Source organism: Lolium perenne, chromosome 3, assembly GCF_019359855.2.
Source record: "Lolium perenne isolate Kyuss_39 chromosome 3, Kyuss_2.0, whole genome shotgun sequence".
Lineage (NCBI taxonomy): Eukaryota > Viridiplantae > Streptophyta > Magnoliopsida > Poales > Poaceae > Lolium > Lolium perenne.
Window position 1 is genome coordinate 86,761,179 of NC_067246.2, and position 25,176 is coordinate 86,786,354.

Consider the following 25,176-nt stretch of genomic DNA (forward strand, 5'->3'; position numbering starts at 1 on the left):
AATTTGGTGAATGTTGATCCCTAGATCAACTCTGTGTGTAATATGGGATCGTGTGATCTCTATTTGTAAGACGACTATGGTATGTAATGAATGATGACTTATGATATTCAACTGTTATGTCTCGCAACAACAATATTCCTGGGATTGCGATGTATGGCATGACAGGCACCTGGACTTAAAAATCCGGGTGTTGACACTTTCCAGCAGACCCAGATACTTCAATGGTACGGATCCTACTTGGTTTTGAATCGATATTTATCTTGTTCTTTTACTACTGCAAACATTTATATCACCAATATTTTGCTTTTAAATACAAGAAATTTGGTTGAAAAGAATTGCATCATATCATATATGTGATCATGTAAATACCCATCCCATGTTTTTCCTTAGACTAGTCATAGTGGGGAGTAACGTAGAGTAGTAACATGCACATGTTACTACTCTATGTTACTAGAGGTAGTAACATATGTGTGGTATTATGTAAGGCCATATTAATTAGGTTGTAGACTCATCTTGTCTTGAAAAGTGTGATGTTTGGTAACATAGTTAGTTACCACCTCAATCTATTTCTTTATTTGTTGTCATGCCATGTCACCAATATGTCTTGAAATATGTGATGTTACTACCTATGTTACCCCACTATGGGTAATCTTAATATACTGATTTACCTATACACAGTGAAATGGGCTATTTGAGAAAAATGTGAAAACGATAAAAATTTACACAACTGCACACATCTTGAGTTTGTTACAAGAATTTAACGACTTGCCAATTGCCATTATTTCTCACTTGAATGAATATATTTTTTAGCATGTGCACACACCCAAATGAATATCAAAGGAAGGAGCTGAGTGAGACAATGGGTCTTACAGCACAACAAGTGAAGTTTTGGTTTCAGAACAAGATAACACAAATAAAGGTCTGGTCTAAAAACTTTAACTTGCAGAATCTCAATTATACAGTTTGTTGTCATCTACCTCGCCATCCATCAGCTATTATTACATTGTTCCGTGACACAAATTGCAGCATCTGAATAAAAAGAAGAGATCTATAGGTTGAAAGTGGAGAATGTAATGCTGAGTGATGAAAACAAGAAGCTTAAGCAAGCTCAGAGGACTATGTTTTGCCCCGTTTGCGCTCCACCGGCACAGAACCAACTCCCTCCAGATATGCAAAGGCTGAAAGAGCAAAATAACTGGCTGAAGCTAGACATACAGAATATAGAAAAGCCTCTTAGGCATTTTCGATTAAGTTTCAGTAATAATCTTACATTTGGACGAATATGTTGCAAGTTCAATAACTCAAAAACACAACTACTCCCTCTATCCCGATTTAAAGGGCATGAGCGTATCACCATGCCATAATTTTTTACCAAACTAGTACAAGATATATATTACAAAACATATATCATTAGGAAATTTATTTGTTCTACTTTGTAATACAATTTTTGGGATGTACAATTTATATTATATTGGTTAAATTGAAGTTAGGGATACGCGTAGGCGCTATAAACCGGAATGGAAGGAGTAGATTTACAAAGTATTATGAAGATTGTACCGATGTCATATATTTTTTCCCTTACGAGTCTCGTATTTTTCATTTGGCAGATTTTCCTGTTGCAAGCTGAAACACCTCCAAGTTCTAAACAGTCTTTCAAACTTGACTCAGCTGCAGAAAATATCGCTGCGAGACAAAATGACATACATATGATAGCTGAACAAACTCAGAATGCAATGGACAAGTTTGTCATTTTGTCCGAGGCACATGGCCCTCTATGGCAGCCTGTTCCTGGTGGTTCATTTGAAATACCGAACAAGATGGCTTATGCTGCAAAATTTGGTGCAGACAATAGTGCAAATATAATAGGATTCAAGACCGAGGCCACTCCTGCTGACATTGTGGTCATGATGGGTGCCAAATATATTATGGATTATTTCATGGATTCTGTAAGTTGCATACATATTTTAAAAATCTAGTTATTCATTCTCAACCAAAAAAACTTCATAATTTAAATTCTAATGATGCAATTGATGTTATTTCAAATCACAATCTGATCCTAATGTCAAATGATTGCAGGACTGCTATGCATCTCTCTGTCCTAGAATTATATCCGGTGCAAAAACCATTAAGGGTTAGGCCTACTAATGCAGGCTACAACGGCTCTTCGCGGTTGGTATGTATACCTTATTTCTCTATGTGTTCAACAGAGAAGTGTTTTTGTGTGAGTGCCAAGATCTTGTCCAAACACAAATCAATAATTTATTAATGAAAAATAGCACTATCCTAAGGTGAAATAAGTTTTTATTTGTTAATTCCCATCTTTTGTTTGCTTGAAAACAACAGATGACAATTGAGACAGTGTTCCCGTCGCCCTGGTACCATCTAGGAAATGTGCATTTGTGAGGTCCTGCAGGGAGCTGCAAAACGGGAAATGCTCGTTGTTGACGTGTCCCTGTATGGTAGTGATTGCACTTTCTTCAAGTGCCGCAAAATGCCTTCAGGAGTACTAATTCAGCCCCTAGAGTGTAACAGCTGCAAGGTATGGTACTAAAAGAACTGAACAATGATGAATTTCTACTATGTGGTGATACCATTATATATTAAGCAAGGTGAATTAACCCATATTTTATTTTCTCATAAATCTTGTCGTCAGATCATTGCCATAGAACATGTTCTAGTATATGATACTGGCGTTCACGAGCTCTACCAGCCATGTTTGGGTGGACTCATGTTTGGATCTAGGCGCTGGGTGATGAGCATCGCGTGGCAGTGCGTGCGTTTATGCTTAACCTGAACGGAGGGAGTATTTCTTGTTACTGCTTTCTTTTAAACTGTTGACAATGAGATGAAATACAACAAAATGATCAACTTTGTTGAAAATATTAATGATAACTTTCTTCACATGTTATATATATAGTATGCTATCCCATAATTCGTCTAAATGCAAAAGCTAATTAACTCCTAGAGATAATATATCGTTTGAGCCCAGCTTTAAGCACATACACGTTGGCATATATTAGTCCGTAAAGTAAAGTAAACATGATATACCTAACATAAAATTATAAAACATACGACATGCTTGCTTTTGCAGCATAGTACTAGTATAGTTGGGCATTTTCTTGCCGCCTATCCAAAAACTTACCACCATCGCTCTATTAGCCTACCAAGCTGTTATATTATTATATGTAAATATGTGTGATCATACTATATTTTTGAATTGATATTTGCAAGATAACTGCATTTTTTTTACTTCGTACCCTAGCTAGTACGATCACTTTGCATTTCTGCCTTAATAATAAACTTAAATATAAGAAAATGTGGTATAGTGACTACAGTTCAACGAAACAAAACAATTGAAGAGCATCACTTGCTTTGGTAGCCATCTTTCCTTTCATAGCCCACCACTCTTGTCCCCTCTTGAGCCCACCCTGCCCCTACCAAAACTTATACTTTCCGCAACCCCTCCTACCAACCGTACCCCACACCGGCCCAACTCGGTTACCGCGCCTGATACAGTCGTACTATTCTTACCTACAAGTTTGAGTCAATGAGCCAGCCCCTCTAGCGGCCCATCCCAACTCTATCATCGTTGTGCTATCACAATCTTAAAAATCATTATGGAAAATCTTAGCCTCATGGTGCGATTAGGGCTGACCTAACAAGCTAATTAGCTCGTTAATTCTTGGATGAACACTCATGATCGTTAAGGGGCTTGTCTCGTTAAGTTCATTATCATTAACAACATAAAATGAAGATCGGTTTATATGGTTATATGCTCAAAAGCGCTTGTGATGCTCATTAAGCACATTAAGACGCGAGTTGACGAGATGAGGTCGAGGTAATTCGGCGATTTCACTCCTATACATCTTTATGGCAGGGTCTCAGCTGGGCTTGGGCCAGATTGGGCTATTTACACCGCCCTCCATAACATGGGCTCCAACATAGCAAACTTAGCGAGTAGCTCACAAGACTCACCATCTTGCCCACTTAACTTGTTAGCGTTAACAAGCAAAAAAATGTTGCTAAACTGAGTTCGTTCTAAAACAAGCCAAGCAAAATGGGTTGAGTAAACGAGCGTTGTTAAGATCGACGAGCTTCGAGCTTTTCACCCAACCCCTATTCATGGTATGAGGAAGGAACTCCACATTTATTCAATGAAATATTCCTTATATACAGTGTTAGCATAATAGTGTTTTCGAAGATTAATTAGTATGTAGCTTAAAGTATATAAATATGTGGTGTCGTTATCTCGAATGCTATATTGTGCATTTACCTTATGTCGATCTATACCTAAACAATACGAAAAATTTGAGCCTCGTAGATTAAATATGGAATATCCTATATTTGTTTTGAACAAGGATTGGGACCAGAAGGGGTCCCAAATGCTGCTTATATTAAAGCGGTGCCTTACAAATTGCAGCAACATCCAAAACAAAAAATAAAATACAACCATGACCTGAACTTTTACACAAAGGACCCCAAAACAAAACAAGAGAAAGCAATCAAGTCCTTGAGTCCTTCGCCACCGCAGCTTGACGAGGAACTCGGCATCACGGCCGACATCACAGACGCCGGAGACGAGACCACTTGGCGAAGGCATGACGATGGAGCTCCATGAGAAGGAGAGAAACAACCACCTGCCACCAGGTGCAGCTCGCATGCACCGGTGACCAAGTCCCCCACATCGGCATGATGCCATACGCCATGGAGGCAAAACCAGGATGAAAGCTAACCAAAGACTCCTATAGCTAAACTGCTACTGTACAGGGGAGGGTCCCCCACCCGCCTCAACGCCGGCTCACGCCGGAGAAGAGAGGGAGGGGCCGAGCAGCCCAGATCTGGAGCAACCTGAAGAGAGAGGGAGCGGAGAGCTCGAGAGAGGAAAAGAGAGGTCCCTTTTATTTCGATTTTGTTTCAATTATGGAATATCCTATTGATCTTGTTTTGTAATATGACTCCAATACAATACATGGACTGATGGACACACATTTTCCACTTAGAAACACTCGTGAGTGTAAAAATGAACACAAGGGTTATAATCATGATACATGATTCATGTACAAGACTTTCTGTTGCAAAAATGGATGGAATTATATTTTTCAAGGGGAACTCATAATCATTCCCTAATTATAAGATTCTACGAGATTAATATACATTTATGTGCATTATGTTGAAGGTCAAATGTATGCTCATGAATTTAATTAAACATATGTGTATTGATTTTGTGTAATATATCCTCTAAGTCCATAAGATCTCATAACCTGACCTAATTTCGTTCTTCTTCAATTTTCTTACTCCACTCATTTATCCTTGGTAAATTAATTTTCACGTGGAAATGGCTTATTTGGTGGAATTAATTGTACTCCATAAACTATCTTCGTCATGCAAGATATGCTAATTTTGAGCATATTTATTTAGTGTACAATGATGACAAAAAATATATGCATATATTCAGAGTATCTAGGATCAATGAATTACTATATTTTTCTATATATATCTGACAGCCATTACAATTAATTTTCTGAAGCCAGCAAAAAATAATTAGCGTGCAATATCTAGAAGGCAACGGTAAGTCGAGAGGAAGCGGCTATAAAATGAGACAAAGGAAAGGAGAAAATGACATGACAATACACCGTACCCGAGGGTAGGAGACATACATGGCGTATCTTTGTTTCAAGCGTGGAGGATCAACCTGGTCAGGGCGTCGATTCTTTCATGGCGATGTCCGGCGCTGCTGGTGGTGGGCGTAGAAGACAGCCGGTATATACATTTTTTTCTCATCTCTAACAGTACCTGGTTGAAAGTTTTTTGGACGATGCTACACACTGCCCTAGCACTTGATAGTCTACCGTGGTGCTCCCCTTGTTGGAATTGAATATTTCCCACAATAGAAAGTGGGCCCAGGAGCTGATAGTGACATGTTACCGAATATTTCCCTTCGCCTCGACATGCGATTGTGCCTCATCCCGAACCACCAGCAAAGCCATGGCCGCCGCCCTTCTCCTCTGGAGTGCGGGCATGGGCACCACGACCACCTATCTAGATCCTTCTCGATGAGGGTGGGGAGGAGGCGTAGGGCAGGAGCGAAAGCAGGCAAAAGCGTGGCGGTCGGAGACGGCGCCAACACAACCAGTTATTAGGTGGCGGCCATCCTGAGCGAGAGTTATACTGCCTCTCATTATTTTTGTGTGAGACAGCGTGTGGCCATGGTCAACTCCATGGGTAGAGAAAGGGATAGCAACGGAGTGGACGAAAAGAGAGCACTACGCTTTATTTGTTCTGCACGTGCGCGTGCGCGTGGGACCACTAAAAGAGCCATCGCACCGCGTGATTTCTATCGGATGACCACAACGGGTAGGCACCGCGTAAAGCAAGAGCGAGTACGGGCAGCGATTATAATTTAGGAAGTTTTTTTTGTTTTGTTCCTTGATGCTCCAAAGTGTTTTTAACACGTGTTATTCTTAGAAGAAGGATAACAAACTATGAACACATAAGCACTTGTATATATTGATTTCGTTGCCATGACTTTCCTTTGTGAGCACCATCAAAGTTGAATATGTGCTACTTGTAGAGATGTTGAAGTATATCTTGCTGATTTTCTTTATTAGGCTACTATCATTTGTTACATGTGTGTTTCTACATGAAATTCTCCATGTAATATCCAATCATCCAAGTTACTATGTCACATGCATATACATGTCGCTTCATTAAGTAGTCCAAGCTGAGGTTAAATATGTGGGACCAACACAAAGGAAGACAAAATAATACTAGACTGTATGCACTATTTAATTTCGAAGTTATACTACCCCTGATTAATTTGATCTGAGCTTACATTTGTGGGACCAGCGCAAAGCCAGACAAAATAATAAACTGTTTGCATTATTTAATATCAAAATAAATCAATTACTCGTAAGTGCAAATAGGAACTAAATTGTAAAAAATGCCTAGAAAAATTGGGAATCTATATCATATGTTTGAAAATATTAAGGGAACAAAATGAGTGGGTGAATAGTGAATCTATATCATATGTTTGAAACACTAAGAAGCACTATTTACTAAATTCTCATACGTGTCCGATTAATATGGGACTTTGTAACCTCTAATAGTCAATAATATAGAAGGCTGTTTTAACCTTCCCATTATTGAATAAAATAAACTCAACTAAACTCAACTTGCTAGAGTAAGTTTCTTAGTTGTTGAGCTATAAAATTTTAGAATAGAGTATGAATCTAAAAGTGGAACTACCATTTTTTATATCTGGCTAGCACGCCACGGGCACAGAGTGGTCAATTACATGAAGAGGATCAACAAACCTTCGATGATTACTTTTGAGAATTAGATGGAATGTATAATAATAATTTCGACTTTGACATATCGTCTAACAACATAAACATACGTGGGGAGATCCCACTAATGATCAAAATGTAGTTCAACGCCCAAAACCAGGGAAGAAGGGTCTGCATAGGCTAACTTTCCAGCAGACCCAGATACTTCAAGGGTACGGATCCTACTTGGTTTCAAATCGATATTTCTCTTGTTCTTTTACAACTGCAAACATTTATATCACCAATATTTTTCTTTTAAATTCAAGAAATTTGGTTGAAATGAATTGCATCATATCATATATGTGATCATGTAAATACCCTTCCCATGTTTTTTTCTTAGACTAGTCATAGTGGGGAGTAACGTGGAGTAGTAACATGCACATGTTACTACTCTATGTTACTAGAGGTAGTAACATATGTGTGGGATTATGTAAGGCCATATTAATTAGGTTCTAAACTCATCTTGTCTTTAAAAGTGTGATGGTCGGTAACATAGTTAGTTACAACCTCAATCTCTTTCTTTATTTGTTGTCATGCCATGTCACCAATATGTCTTGATATGTGTGATGTTACTACCTATGTTACCCCACTATGAGTAATCTTAATATATTGATTTACCTATACACAGTGAAATGTGCTATTTGAGAAAAATGTGAAAACGATAAAAATTTACACAACTGCACACGTCTTGAGTTTGTTACAAGAATTTAACGACTTGCCAATTGCCATTATTTCTCACTTGAATGAATATATTTTTTAGCATGTACACACACCCAAATGAATATCAAAGCAGGGAGTTGAGTGAGACAACGGGTCTTACAGCACAACAAGTGAAGTTTTGGTTTCAGAACAAGATAACACAAATCAAGGTCTGGTCTAAAAACTTTAACTTGCAGAATCTCAATTATACAGTTTGTTGTCATCTACCTCGCCATCCATCAGCTATATTACATTGTCCTGTGACACAAATTGCAGAATCTGAATGAAAAAGAAGAGATCTATAGGTTGAAAGTGGAGAATGTAATGCTGAGTGATGAAAACAAGAAGCTTAAGCAAGCTCAGAGGAATATGTTTTGCCTCGTTTGCGCTCCACCGCCACAGAACCAGCTCCCTCCAGATATGCAAAGGCTGAAAGAGCAAAATAACTGGCTGAAGCTAGAGGTACAGAATATAGAAAAGCCTCTCAGGCATTTTCGATTAAGTTTCAGTAATCTTACATTTTCATGAATATGTTTCAAGTTCAATAACTCAAAAACACAACTACTCCCTCTGTCCTGATTTAATGTTCATGTGCGTATCACCATGCCATAAATTTTACCAAACTAGTACAAGATATATATTACAAAACATATATCATTAGGAAATATATTTGTTCTACTTCGTAATACAATTTTTGGGATGTACAATTTATATTATATTGGTCAAATTGATGCAGGGATACGCGTAGGCGCTATAAACCGGAATGGAAGGAGTAGATTTACAAAGTATTATGAAGATTGTACCGATGTCGTATATTTTTTCCCTTACGAGTCTCGTATTTTTCATTTCGCAGATTTCCCTGTTGCAAGCTGAAACACTTCCAAGTTCTAGACAGTCTTTCCAACTTGACTCAGCTATGGAAAATGTCGCTGCGAGACAAAATGACATACAGATGATAGCTGAATAAACTCAGAATGCAATGGACGAGTTTTTCATTTTGTCCGAGGCACATGGCCCTCTATGGGAGCTTGTTCCTGGTGGTTCATTTGAAATACTGAACAAGATGCCTTATGTTGCAAATTTTGGTGCAGACAATAGTGCAAATATAATAGGATTCAAGAATGAGGCCACTCCTGCTGACGTTGTGGTCATGTTGGGCGCCAAATATATTATGGATTATCTCATGGATTCTGTAAGTTGCATACATATTTTAAAAAGCTGGTTATTCATTCTCAACCAAAAAACTTCATAATTTCAATTCTAATGATGCAATTGATGTTATTTCAAATCACAATCTGATCCTAATGTCAAATGATTGCAGGAGTGCTATACATCTCTCTGTCCCTGAATTTATATCCAGTGCAAAAACCATTAAGGCTTACAAGTGGCCTACTAATGCAGGCTACAATGGCGCTTCGCGGTTGGTATGTATATCTTATTTCTCTATGGGTTCAACATAGAAGTGTTTTTGTGTGAGTGCCAAGATCTTGTCCAAAAACAAAACAAAAATTTATTAATGAAAAAAGCACTATCCTAAGGTGAAATAAGTTTTTATTTGTTAATTCGCATCTTTTGTTTGCTTGAAAACAACAGATGACAATTGAGACAGTCTTCCCGTCGCCCCTGGTACCATCTAGGAAATGCGCATTTGTGAGGTCTTGCAGGGAGCTGCAAAATGGGACAATGCTCGTTGTTGACGTGTCCCTGTATGGTAGTGATGGCACTTTCTTCAAGTACCGCAAAATGCCTTCAGGAGTACTAATTAAGACCCTAGAGCGTAATAGCTGCAAGGTATGGTAATAAAAGAACGGAACAATGATGAATTTCTACCATGTGGTGATACCATTATATATTGAGCTAGGTGAATTAACCCATATTTTATTTTCTTATAAATCTTGTCGGAAGATCATTGCCATAGAACATGTTCTAGTATATGATACTAGCGTTCACGAGCTCTACCAGCCATGTTTGGGTGGACTCATGTTTGGAGCTAGGCGCTGGGTGATGAGCATCGCGCGGCAGTGCGTGCGTTTAAGCTTAACCTGAACGGAGGGAGTATTTCTTGTTGCTGCTTTCTTTTAAACTATTGACAATGAGATGAAATACAATAAAATGATCAACTTTGTTGAAAATATTAATGATAACTTTCTTCATGTGTTATATAACTATAGTATACTATCCCATAATTCGTCTAAATGCAAAAACTAATTAACTCCTAGAGACAGTATATAGTGTGAGCCCAGCTTTAAGCACATACACGTCGGCATATATTAGTCCGTAAAGTAAAGAAAAACAAATATTTGTGCATTTATACAAGTAAACATGACATACCTAACATAAAATTATAAAACATACGACATGCTTGCTTTTGCAGCATAGTACTAGTATAGTTGGGCATTTTCTTGCCGCTTATCAAAAACTTGCCACCATCGTCTATTAGCCTACCAAGCTGTTATATTATTATATGTAAATATGTGTGATCATACTATATATTTTTGAATTGATATTTTCAAGATAACTGCATTTTTTTACTTCGTACCCTAGCTAGTACGATCACTTTGCATTGCTGCCTTAATAATAAGCCCAAGTATAAGAAAATATGGTATAGTGACTACAGTTCAACAAAACAACACAATTGAAGAGCATCACTTGCTTTGGTAGTCATCTTTCCTTTCATAGCCCACCACTCATGTCCCCTCTTGAGCCCACCCTGCCCCCTACCAAAACTTATACTGTCTGCAACCCCTCCTACCAACCGCGCCCACACCGGCCCAAATCGGTTGCCGCGCCTGATACAGTCGTACTATTCTAACCTACAAGTTTGAGTCAATGAGCCAGCCCCTCTAGCGGCCCAGCCCAAATCTATCATCGCTGTGCTATCACAATCTTAAAAATCATTATGGAAAATCTTAGCCTCATGGTGCGATTAGGGCTGGACTAACAAGCTAATTATCTCGTTAAGGCTTGGATTAACACTAATGATCGTTAAAGGGCTTATCTCGTTAAGCTCATTATCATTAACAAACATAAAATGAAGATCGGTTTATATGATTATATGCTCGAAAGTGCTTGTGATGCTCATTAAGCATATTAAGACGCGAGTTGAGGAGATGCGATGGAGGTAATTCGGCGATTTCACTCTCGCCTGGTCGCTCCTATACGTCTTTATGGCAGGGTCTCAGCTGGGCTTGGACCATATTGGGCTATTTACACCACCCTCCATAACATGGGCTCCAACATAGCAAACTTAGCGAGTAGCTCGCAAGACTCACCATCTTGCCCACTTAACTTGTTAGCGTTAAAAATCAAAAAATGTTGCTAAACTGAGTTCGTTCGAAAACAAGCCAAGCAAAATGGGTTGAGTAAATGAGTGTTGTTAAGCTCGACGAGCTTCGAGCTTTTCACCCAACCCCTATTCATGGTATGAGGAAGGAACTCCACATTTATTCAATGAAATATTCCTTATATACATTGTTAGCACAATAGTGTTTTCTATGATTAGTATGTAGCTTAAAGTATATAAATATGTGGTGCCGTTATCTCGAATGCTATATTGTGCATTCACCTTATGTCGATCTATACCTAAACAATACGAAAAATTTGAGCCTCGTAGAGTAAATATGGAATAGCCTATATTTCTTTGAACATTGATCTGGACCAGAAGATCCCAGATGCTGCTTGCAGTGGGATTACAAATTGCTGCAACATCCAAAACAAAAAATAAAATACAACCATGACCTGCACTTTTACACAAAGGACCCCAAAACAAAACAAGAGAAAGCAACCAAGTCCTTGAGTCCTTCTCCACCGCATCTTGACGTGGAACACGGCATCACGGCCGACATCACCGACGCCGGGGACGAGACCACTTGGCGAAGGCGTGACGATGGAGCGCCATGACGGAGTCGCGAAAAGTCCTCCTTCTTGGCCCACCGGCCTAGAGGTTATAGAAGCTACGGAACCTGCAGGACCGCGGCGCGGATCGAGTAGCCACCATGGCTGAGGATAACAACGGCTCTAGATCGCCACCGTGAGAGTCTCCGCAATATGCAGCAGCAATCCCCATCGATGAGAAGAAATCAGAACGTCGCCCTTCTGGTCCACTCCCCCACCTCTTTGATGATTGTAGCAGACATTAAGAACAACAAGACCAACTTCATCATCACCAGCAACTACCTCGAGCTTATTCATTGGGACGGTGAGAAGCCCATCCCCGCTCACCTGCGGCTCCAACCACCGGAGCTCCATGAGAAGGAGAGAAACAGCCACCGGCCACCAGGTGCAGCTCGCATGCACCGGTGGCCAAGTCCCCCACATCGGCATGACGCCATACTCCATGGAGGCAAAACTAGAATGAATCCTAACCAAAGACTCCTACAGCTAAACTACTACTGCACAGGGGAGGGTCCCCCGCCCGCCTCAACGTCGGCTCACGCAGGAGAAGAGAGGGAGGGCCGAGCGGCCCAGATCTGGAGAGACCTGAAAAGAGTGGGAGCGGAGAGCTTGAGAGAGGAAAAGAGTCCCTTTTATTTCGATGTTATTTTAATTATGGAATATCCTATTGATCTTGTTTTGTAATATGACCCCAATACAATACATGGAGTGATGGACACACATTTTCCAATTAGAAACACTCGTGAGTGTAAAAATGAGCACAAGGGTTATAATCATGATACCTGATTCATGTACAAGACTTTCTCTTGCAAAAAATGGATAGAATTATATTTTTCAAGGGGAACTAATAATCATTCCCTAGTTATATGATTCCACGAGATCAATATACATTTATACGCAATATGTTGAAGGTCAAATGTATGCGCATGAATTAAATTAAACATATTTGTATTGATTTTGTGCAATATATCTTCTAAGTCCATAAAATCTCATAACCTGACCTAATTTCTTTCTTCTTTAATTTTCTTACTCCACTCATTTATCCTTGGTAAATTAATTTCCACGTGGAAATGGCTTATTTGGTGGTATTAATTGTACTCCATAAACTATCTTCGTCATGCAAGATATGCTAATTTTGAGCATATTTATTTAGTGTACAATGATGACAAAAAAGATATTCATATCTTCAGCGTATAGGATCAGTGAATTACTATATTTTCCTATATATATCTGACAGCCATTACAATTAATTTTCTGAAGCCAACAAAAAATAATTAGCGTGCAATATCTAGAAGGCAAGGGTAAGTCGAGAGGAAGCGGATATAAAATGAGACAAAGGAAAGGAGAAAATGACATGACAATACACCGTACCCGAGGGTAGGAGACATACAGGGCGTATCTTCGTTTCAAGCGTGGAGGATCAACCTGGTCGGGGCATCGAATCTTTCATGGCGATGTCCGACGCTGCTGGTGGTGGGCGTAGAAGACAACAGGTATATACATTTTTCCTCATCTCTAGCAGTACCTAGTTGAAAGTTTTTTGGATGATGCTACACAGTTCCCTAGCACTTGATAGTCTACCGTGGTGCTCCCCTTGTTGGAATTGAATTCCCACAATAGAAAGTGGGCCTAGGAGCTGATAGTGACATGTTACCGAATATTTCCCTTCACCTCGACGTGCGATTGCGCCTCATCCCGAACCACCAGCAATGCCATGGCCGCCGCCCTTCTCCTCTGGAGTGCGGGCACGGGCACCACGACCACCTATCTAGATTCTGGTCGATGAGGGTGGGGAGGAGGCATAGGGCAGGAGCAAAAGCGGGCCAGAGCGCGGCGGTCGGAGAGGGCGCTGACACAACCAATTATTAGGTGGCGGCCATCCTGAGAGAGAGTTTTGCTGCCGCTAATTATTTTTGTTTGAGACAGCTTGTGGCCATGGTCAACGCCATGGCCACCCCTCACGATGGGTAGATAAAGGGATATCAACGGAGTGGACGAAATGAGAGCACTACGCTTTATTCGTTCTGCACATGTGCATGCGCGTGGGAACACTAAAAAAGCCATCGCACCGCGTGATTTCTATCGGATGGCCGCGACAGGTGGGCACCGCGTAAAGCAAGAGCAAGTCCAGGCAGTGATTATAATTTAGGAAGTTTTTTTTTTGTTTTGTTCCTTGATGCTCCAATGTGTTTTTAACAAGTGTTATTCTTAGAAGAGGGATAACAAACTATGAACACATAAGCACTTGTATATATTGATTTCGTTGCCATGACTTTCCTTTGTGAGCACCATCAAAGGTTGAATATGTGCTACTTGTAGAGATGTTGAAGTTTATCTTGCTGATTTTTTTATAAGGCTACTATTATTTGTTACCTGTGTGTTTCTACATGAAATTCTCCATGTAATATCCAATCATCCAAGTTACTATGTCACATGCATATACATGTCGCTTTGTTAAGTAGTCCAGGCTGAGGTTAAATTTGTGGGACCAACACAAAGGAAGACAAAATAATACTAGACTGTATGCACTATTTAATTTCGAAGTTATGCTGCCCCTGATTAATTTGAGCTGAGTTTACATTTGTGGGACCAGCGCAAAGCCAGACAAAAATAATAAACTGTTTGCATTATATAATATCAAAATAAATCAATTACTCGTAAGTGCAAATAGGAATTAAATTGCAAAAAATACCTAGAAAAATTGGGAATCTATATCATATGTTTGAAAAATATTAAGGGAACAAAATGAGTGGGTGGATAGTGAATCTATATCATATGTTTGAAACACAAAGAAGCACTATTTGCAAATTCTTATATGTGTCCGATTAATATGGGACTTTGTAACCTCTAATAGTCAATAATATAGAAGGATGTTTTAACCTTTCCATTATTGAATAAAATAAACTCAACTAAACTCAACTTGCTAGAGTAAGTTTCTTAGTCGTTGAGCTATAAACTTTTAGAATAGAGTATGAATCTAAAAGTGGAATTACCATTTTTTTATATAAGGCTAGCACGCCACGCGCACAGAGTGGTCAATTACATGAAGAGGATCAACAAACCTTCGATGATTACTTTGGAGAATTAGATGGAATGTATAATAATAATTTCAACTTTGATATATCGTCTAACAACATAAACATACGTGGGGAGATCCCACTAATGATCATAATGTAGTTGAAGGCCCAAAACCAAGGAAGAAGGGTCTGCATAGGCTAACTTTCTAGCAGAACCAGATACTTCAAAGATACTTCAAGGGTACGGATCCTACTTGTTTTCGAATCGATATTTCTCTTGTTCTTTTACAAGTGCAAACATTTATATCACCAATATTTTGCTTTTAAATTCAAGAAATTTGGTTGAAATGAATTGCATCATATCATATGTGTGATCATGTAAATACCCATCACATTTTTTTTCTTAGACTAGTCATCGTGGGGAGTAACGTAGAGTAGTAACATGCACATGTTACTACTCTATGTTACTAGAGGTAGTAACATATGTGTGGTATTATGTAAGGCCATATTAATTAGGTTGTAGACTCATCTTGTCTTGTAAAGTGTGATGTTCCGATAACATAGTTAGTTACCACCTCAATCTCTTTCTTTATTTGTTGTCATGCCATGTCACCAATATGTCTTGAAATATGTGATGTTACTATCTATGGTACTTATACAAAGTGAAATGGGCTATTTGAGAAAAATGTGAAAACGATAAAAAATTACACAACTGCAAACTTCTTGAGTTTGTTTCAAGAATTTAACGACTTGCCAATTGCCATTATTCGCACTTGAATGAACAGATTTTTTAGCATCTGCACACACCCAAATGAATATCAAAGGAGGGAGACAACGGGTCTTACAGCACAACAAGTGAAGTTTTTGTTTTAGAACAAGGTAACACAAATCAAGGTCTGGTCTAACAACTTTAACTTGCAGAATCTCAATTATACAGTTTGTTGTCATCTACCTCGCCATCCATAAACTATTATTACATTGTTCCGTGATACAAATTGCAGAATCTGAATGAAAAAGAAGAGATCTATAGGTTGAAAGTGGAGAATGTAATGTTGAGTGATGAAAACAAGAAGCTTAAGCAAGCTCAGAGGACTATGTTTTGCCCCATTTGCGCTCCACCGCCACAGAACCAGCTCCCTCCAGATATGCAAAGGCTGAAAGATCAAAATAAATGGCTGAAGCTAGAGGTACAGAATATAGAAAAGCCTCTCAGGCATTTTTGATTAAGTTTCAGTAATCTTACATTTGGATGAATATGTTTCAAGTTCAATAACTCAAAAACATAACTACTCCCTCTATCCCGATTTAAAGGTCATGTGTGTATCACCATGCCATAAATTTTACAAAACTAGTACAAGATATATATTACAAAACATATATCATTAGAAAATTTATTTGTTCTACTTCGTAATACAATTTTTGGGATGTACAATTTATATTATATTGGTCAAATTGATGCTAGGGATACACGTAGGCGCTATAAACCGGAATGGAAGGAGTAGATTTACAAAGTATTATGAAGATTGTACCTATGTCGTATATTTTTTCCCTTACGAGTCTCATATTTTTCATTTGGCAGATTTCCCTGTTGCAAGCTGAAACACTTCCAAGTTCTAGACGGTCTTTCCAACTTGACTCAGCTGCATAAAATGTCGCTGCGAGACAAAATGATATACATATGATAGCTGAACAAACTCAGAATGCAATGGATGAGTTTCTCATTTTGTCCGAGGCACATGGCCCTCTATGGCAGCCTGTTCCTGGTGGTTCATTTGAAATACTTAACAAGATGGATTATGCTGCAAAATTTGGTGCAGACAATAGTGCAAATATAATAGGATTCAAGACCGAGGGCACTCCTGCTGACGTTGTGGTCATGATGGGCGCCAAATATATTATGGATTATCTCATGGATTCTGTAAGTTGCATACATATTTTAAAAAGCTAGTTATTCATTCTCAACCAAAGAAACTTCATAATTTTAATTCTAATGATGCAATTGATGTTATTTAAAATCACAATCTGATCCTAATGTCAAATGATTGCAGGAGTGCTATGCATCTCTCTGTCCTGGAATTATATCCAGTGCAAAAACCATTAAGGCTTACAAGTGGCCTACTAATGCAGGCTACAACGACGTTATTTCTCTATGGGTTCAACAGAAAAGTGTTTTTGTGTGAGTGCCAAGATCTTGTCCAAACACAAAACAAAAATTTATTAATGAAAAAAAGCACTATCCTAAGGTGAAATAAGTTTTCATTTGTTAATTCTCATCTTTTGTTTGCTTGAAAACAACAGATGACAATTGAGACAGTGTTCCCGTCGCCACTGGTACCATCTAGGAAATGCACATTTGTGAGGTCCTGCAGGGAGCTGCAAAACGGGAAATGCTCGTTGTTGACGTGTCCTTGTATGGTAGTGATGGCACTTTCTTCAAGTGCCACAAAATGCCTTCAGGAGTACTAATTCAGCTCCTAGAGCATAACAGCTACAAGGTATGGTAATAAAAGAACTTAACAATAATGAATTTCTACCATGTGGTGATACCATTATATATTGAGCTAGGTGAATTAACCCATATTTTATTTTCTCATAAATCTTGTCGGTAGATCATTGCCATAGAACATGTTCTAGTATATGATACTGGCGTTCACGAGCTCTACCTGCCATATCTGGGTGGACTCATGTTTGGAGCTAGGCGCTGGGTGATGAGCATCGCGCGGTAGTGCGTGCGCTTAAGCTGACACCTTCCATGTTACCAAAAGTGCTTTAAGAGCGGAAACAAAATTTTCCTCCTTGGTTTGTTCAGCCAACTCAAAGGGGAAGAAGACCCTCAAGAAACTAGCCAATGGCATGCTCGTCAGCTACGGCAACAGCATTGTCGCCATCCCTGAGGACATATGGACCACCGTGCACGGTAATGGTACGGACCAAGACATCAAGATCGCGCATAGGAGGAATGATGGCCGCAACAACACCGCAATTGTGACTGTGAGCGCATCATTCCAGCTCCCAATGCCACTTAGGGCAACATTTGATCATCTCAGGAACAACATGATGCGTCCAGAGGTATACCGATGAAAATACTCGGATCTACCTCTCCAATCACACACATGGCACGGGCAATTCTCTATTCTCTGCAGCTAGTCATGTACTCATGTCATGTGTACCTTACACAGTGGGATGTGTTGGTGAAAGGTGGTGTCGTGAGGGAGGAAGTCCATGTCACCAGCAGTGCAGAAGCTGATGATGCTGTCTCCATTCTGCATGTTAAGGTACCAAACACATCTAGTTTCAGTATCTCCAGGATCCATCGTTTCTTATAGTAATCTGGCATCTCACTCCACTAACTAAAGTATATATGTGGGATTAATCAGAATACCAGAGAAAACAAGGAAAACATCATGATCCTCCAGAATAGCTGCTATGACGTATCGGGCTCATTCATTGTGTACTCACCCATCGACATCCAACTGATGAACAAGATCATGAGTCCAGGGGATATGGCAGAGAGCAAGGTATCCATCTACCCTACCGGCTTCTCCCTCCTCCCTGCCATCGGGTCTACCCAGGGTGGCATTGGTCTAGGCGACGATGGAGAAACTCTTGTAACCGTGGGGTTCCAGATTCTGCTGAAGCTCGCCCGTGTTATGAAAGCGACAAGCAAATAATAACGAAGAACGATAAAGGAAAAAGCGCAACGGAGACATAAGATTTAACGTGGAAAACCCCTTCCAACACATAAGGGGAAAAACCACGGGCGCCAGCAAGCAAAACTTCACTATATCGGGGAGTGTTTACAAACGCCGTGGGTTATCTTATAATCTGATAAACCCTAGTCGGCGGCTTATGATACGTCCAATTTGCATCACTATTTTATATCATAATTTGCTGTTATTCATTGATATATTTCATATTGGGACACAATACTTATGTTATTTCATCTATTTTGCATGTTTCATCATTATTGGAGGATCGAACACCGGAGCCAGGATTCTGCTGGAAAAAGCACCGTCAGAACGCAATATTTCGGAAGATCAACTCTGGAAGGAAATTATACCAAAAATCCTATTTTTCAAGATGACGAAGGAAGCCAGAAGGAGGAGCCAGGAGCAGCCAGGGTGGGCCCACACCCTAGGGCGGCGCGGCCCAGCCCCGGCCGCGCCGGCCTATGGTCCTGGGGCCCACGACCCTTTTCGCCTCCTTTTCTTCGCCAAACCCTTCGTCCCGAAGACCTAAGCCACAGAGAGTACCTCGCGAAGAGTTACAGCCGCCTCTGCGGGGCGGAGAACACCAGAGAGAAAAGAGCTCTCCGGCGGGCAGGAATCCGCCGGGGAAATTCCCTCCGGGAGGGGGAAATCGACGCCATCGACACCGTCATCGAGCTGGACATCATCGCCATCACCATCATCATCATCTCCACCATCATCACCGCCGTCATCACCGCTGGACACCGCCACCGCCGTAGCAATTTGGGTTTGATCTTGATTGTTTGATAGGGGAAACTCTCCCGGTATCGATTCCTACTTGTTGTTGATGCTATTGAGTGAAACCATTGAACCAAGTTTATGTTCAGATTGTTATTCATCATCATATCACCTCTGATCATGTTCCGTATGATGTCTCGTGAGTAGTTCGTTTAGTTCTTGAGGACATGGGTGAAGTCTAAATGTTAGTAGTGAATTATGGTTGAGTAATATTCAATGGTGTGATATTTAAGTTGTGGTGTTATTCTTCTAGTGGTGTCATGTGAACGTCGACTACATGACACTTCACCATTTATGGGCCTAGGGGAATGCATCTTGTATTCGTTTGCCAATTGCGGGGTTGCCGGAGTGACAGAAACCTAAACCCCAGTTGGTATATCGATGCGGAGGGATCGCGAGGATCTCGAGTTTAAGGCTGTGGTTAGATTTAATTCTTAATTACTTTCTTGTAGTTGCGGATGCTTGCAAGGGGTATAATCACAAGTATGTATTAGTCCTAGGAAGGGCGGTACATTAGCATAGGTTCACCCACACAACACTTATCACAACAATGAAGATTATTTAGCCGTATGTAGCGAAAGCACTAGACTAAAATCCCGTGTGTCCTCGAGAACGTTTGGTCATTATAAGTAAACAAACCGGCTTGTCCTTTGTGCTAAAAAGGATTGGGCCACTCGCTGCAATTATTACTCTCGCACTTTACATACTCGTACTTTATTCAACTGTTACATCAAACCCCCCTGAATACTTGTCTGTGAGCATTTACGGTGAATCCTTCATCGAAACTGCTTGTCAACACCTTACGCTCCTCGTTGGGATCGACATTCTTACTTATCGAAGATACTACGATACACCCCCTATACTTGTGGGTCATCAAGACTATTTTCTGGCGCCGTTGCCGGGAGTGAAGCGCTATTGGTAAGTGGAATTGGTAAGGAAAACCTTTACTGTTGTGCTGATTTTATTTCTGCCTGCTGCTATAAGTCATTATGGAGAGATCTTCTCTTCAATTTCTATTTGGGAAATCTACTACTACTGCAACGGTAGTGGATGTGGCGCCAGGTGAGGAAGTAATACCATATAAAATACCTATGAAAATTATTGAACGTGTTATGGATAACCGCTATGAAGGGGATGGAACTGTCCATCCCGGTGATCATTTACTGTTTTTGCATGAATTATGCGGGTTATTCAAATGTGCAGGTATTGCTATGGATGAAGTGAGGAAGAAACTATTCTCTTTGTCGCTGTCCGGTAAGGCGGCGCATTGGTATAAATTCTTGGATAATGGGGATTCTCTTGAATGGAATGATATTGTGCCCCGGTTTTATTCTAAGTTCTATCCTCCAAGTGAAATTCATAAGGATCGGAATCGCATATATAATTTTTGGCCTCATGATGGAGAGAGTATTGCCCAAGCTTGGGGGAGATTGAAGTCTTTAATGCTCAAATGCCCCATTCATGAGCTTCCTGGTAATGTTATTATTGATAATTTCTATGCAAGACTTTCTTTTCAAGACAAGACCTTGCTGGATACTTCTTGTTCTGGATCATTTACACGCAACAAAGAAGAGTTTAAAAGGGACCTTCTTGATCGGATCCAAGAAAATACTGAAGGTTGGGAGAACGACAAGGATAGAGAATCAGGTATAATTTATGATTATAAATGCATTGAAGCTTTTATGGATACTGATAAATTTTGTAATATGAGTGCTATATATGGTCTTGATTCTCAAGTTGCTGTAAATCTTTATAAAGCTTTTGCCTCTCATTATGAATTGCCAAAGAAGAATTTTGATAAGTATCATGAACCGTATAAAGATAAAATTGATTCATCTATTAATAAATGCGTTGTAGTTGAAACTGCTGATCGTGTTATTCCTGAAGCTTATATTGAAAAAACTCCTTTCCCTGCTAAAATGAAAGAGTACTCTGTTATAAATAGTGCGGTTCATAAAAGTGAAAAGAAACCTGTAGAACCTGAAGAACAAATAAAAGTTGAACCTGCAGTTGCAATAATTAAAGATCTTGTGACTGAAAGTGTGGAGGATGGTCATATTATTTTCTGTGAAGATGCTTCTAATATTGTCTCACATCCTAATAAACCCAAACAAGCTAGTGTTCCTATGATATCTGTTAAAATTGGTGATCATTGTTATTATGGATTATGTGATATTGGTGCAAGTGTTAGTGCTATTCCGTATGAGCTTTACACGGAGATTATGCACGAAACTGATTCTTGTGAACTTGAAGATATTGATGTGGTTATTCAGCTGGCTAATAGAGAAACTATTTCTCCAATTGGTATTGTTCGAGATGTGGAAGTTTTATGCGGTAAGATTAAATATCCTGCTGACTTGTTGGTACTTGGTTCTGCTTGCTAGTGATTATTGTCCTATTATTTTTGGTAGACCTTTTCTAAATACTTGTGGAGCTATTATAGATTGCAAGAAAGAGAAAATTTTGACTAAATTCGCTGGTGAATCTTATGAGTTTAACTTCTCTAAATTTACTAAAACTCCTTATAAAGCTGATTTGCCTAGTAATGATTTTAAAATGGAGCAATGTGCATCTATTGTTCTTGTTCCTAATAATCCTTTGCAGCAACATTTGGAGGATAGCGAGAGCGAAATTTTTAGGAAAGAAAGAGATGAGCTTGAGGAAATTTTTCTTCGCCAACCTATTCTCAAGCATGATTTACCGGTGGAAGATTTGGGTACAACACCGCCACCAAAGGAAGATCCTGTTTTTGATTTAAAGCCTTTACACGATAATCTTAAATATGCTCATATTGATGATAAGAAAATATATCCTGTTATTATTAGTTCTAAGCTTTCAGAGATTGAGGAAGAAAGGTTATTGGAAATATTGAAGAAGCATCGAGGCGCTATTGGCTACACTCTTGATGATTTGAAGGGGATTTCTCCGTCTATATGCCAACATGCTATTAATATGGAAGATGATGCAAAGCCTGTTGTTGAACCTCAGCGTCGTCTAATTCCGAAGATGAAGGAAGTGGTAAGGAATGAGGTATTACGACTTCTTGAAGCTGGTATTATATATCCTATTGCTGATAGTAGATGGGTTAGTCCTGTGCATTGCGTTCCCAAGAAAGGAGGTATGACTTGTTGTGCCTAATGATAATGATGAGCTCATTCCTCAAAGAGTAGTTGTAGGGTATAGAATGTGCATTGATTTTCGAAAAGTTAATAAAGTTACTAAGAAAGATCATTACCCTTTACCATTTATTGATCAAATGCTAGAAAGATTGTCTAAAAATACTCATTTTTGCTTTCTTGATGGTTATTCTGGGTTTTCACAAATTACTGTTAAAGCTAAAGATCAAGAGAAAACCACCTTTACTTGTCCTTATGGAACTTATGCTTATAGACGCATGCCTTTTGGTTTATGTAATGCTCCTGCTACTTTTCAAAGATGCATGTCTGCTATTTTTCATGGTTTTTGTGAAAGTATTGTAGAGGTATTCATGGATGATTTTTCCGTCTATGGGAATTCTTTTGATAGTTGCTTGCGAAACCTTGATAAAGTTTTGCAGAGATGTGAAGAAACTAACCTTGTTCTTAATTGGGAGAAATGCCACTTTATGGTTAATGAAGGAATTGTATTGGGACATAAAATTTTCGAGAGAGGTATTGAAGTTGATAGAGCTAAAGTTGAAGCAATTGAGAAGATGCCCTATCCGAGGGATGTTAAAGGTATTCGTAGTGTTCTTGGTCATGCTGGGTTTTATAGGAGATTTATTAAAGATTTCTCCAAGATTTCAAAGCCTCTTACTAATCTTCTTCAAAAAGATGTACCATTTGTTTTTGATGACGATTGTAAGGAAGCTTTTGAAACTCTTAAGAAAACCTTAACAACTGCTCCTATAGTTGAACCCCCTGATTGGAACTTACCCTTTGAAATTATGTGTGATGCTAGTGATTTTGCTGTAGGCGCTGTTCTTGGACAGCGAGTAGATAAAAAACTGAATGTTATTCATTATGCTAGTAAAACTCTTGATGCTGCTCAAAGAAATTATGCTACAACTGAAAAAGAATTATTAGCTGTAGTCTTTGCTTGTGATAAATTTAGATCTTATATTGTTGATTCAAAAGTTACTATTCATACTGATCATGCTGCAATTAGATACCTAATGACAAAGAAAGATGCTAAGCCTAGGCTTATTAGATGGGTACTTCTTTTGCAAGAATTTGATCTACATATTGTAAATAGGAAAGGTGCTGATAATCCTGTTGCTGATAATTTGTCTAGATTGGAAAATATTGCTTATGATCCTGTTCCTGTTAATGATAGTTTTCCAAATGAACAATTGGCTATAATAAAGGTGAGCTCGCGAGACAGTCCTTGGTATGCTGATTATGCTAACTTTATTGTTTCCAAGTACTTGCCTCCAACCTTTTCAGCTCAGCAAAGGAGGAAATTCTTTTATGACTTGAGGCATTATTTCTGGGATGACCCACACTTATATAAATAAGGAGTGGATGGTATTATGCGAAGATGTGTTCCTGAGTATGAACAACAAGAAATATTGAGTAAATGTCATGGTAGTGCTTATGGAGGACATCACGCTGGAGAAAGAACCGCGCAAAAGGTTTTACAATCAGGTTTTTATTGGCCAACTCTCTTCAAAGATGCGAGAAAGTTTATTTTATCTTGTGATGAATGCCAAAGGGTTGGTAATATCTCCAGACGCAATGAAATGCCTATGAATTATACTCTTGTTATTGAACCGTTTGATTGTTGGGGATTTGACTTCATGGGACCTTTTCCGTCTTCGGAAGGTAACACTCATATACTTGTTGCTGTTGATTATGTTACTAAATGGGTGGAAGCTATACCTACAAAAAGTGCTGATGGTGAGACCTCTTTAAGAATGCTCTTAGATATTATTTTTCCTAGATTTGGAGTACCTAGATATATTATGACCGATGATGGAGGTTCTCATTTTATTCATGGAGGTTTTAGAAAAACTCTTGCTAAGTATGGTATTAATCATAGAATTGCTTCTGCTTATCATCCTCAAACTAGTGGTCAAGTAGAATTATCAAATAGAGAGATTAAATCTATTTTGGGAAAGACCGTTAATAAAACTAGAAAGAATTGGGCTAGTAAATTGAAGGATGCACTTTGGGCTTATAGAACTGCTTATAAAAATCCCATGGGAATGTCACCTTATAAAATGGTTTATGGGAAAGCTTGTCATTTACCTCTAGAACTAGAGCACAAAGCTTATTGGGCTGTTAGAGAATTAAATAAAGATCCTAAACTTGCCGGTGATAAGAGGTTGTTGCAATTGAGTTCTCTAGATGAATGGAGAAGTGAAGCATATGAAAATGCTAAACTCTTTAAAGAGAAAGTTAAAAAATGGCATGATAGGAGGATTATCAAAAGAGAATTTAATATTGGGGATAAAGTCCTATTGTATCGGTCTCGTCTCAGATTCTTTGCAGGGAAATTACTCTCGAAATGGGAAGGACCATATGTTGTCGAGGAGGTGTATCGTTCAGGAGCAAGCAAAATTAGCTCTCTCCAAGGCAATGCTACGCAAGTGGTGAATGGACAAAGACTCAAGCATTATATCTCGGGTGATTCTTATAATGTTGATGTTGATATTATTCAAGTGGAAACACCGGAGGCCTACATCAAAGGGCAAATTGACAGTCCGCCAGAACTCGACTTCGAATAGGTAACAGTACTAGTAATGAAAAGTACGCAATTTACTTTCCGAACTAC

General features: G+C 39.2%; 3 pseudogenes; all 3 read left to right on the forward strand.

Annotated features, from left to right (window-relative positions):
* Nucleotides 1–793: 793 nt before the first annotated feature.
* Nucleotides 794–2,794, forward strand: LOC139830102 (homeobox-leucine zipper protein TF1-like; annotated as a pseudogene).
* Nucleotides 2,795–4,598: 1,804 nt separating this feature from the next.
* LOC139830078 (homeobox-leucine zipper protein TF1-like) lies at nt 4,599–12,923 on the forward strand (annotated as a pseudogene).
* Nucleotides 12,924–13,853: 930 nt separating this feature from the next.
* Nucleotides 13,854–18,606, forward strand: LOC127336617 (homeobox-leucine zipper protein TF1-like; annotated as a pseudogene).
* The last annotated feature ends 6,570 nt before the right edge of the window (nt 18,607–25,176 follow it).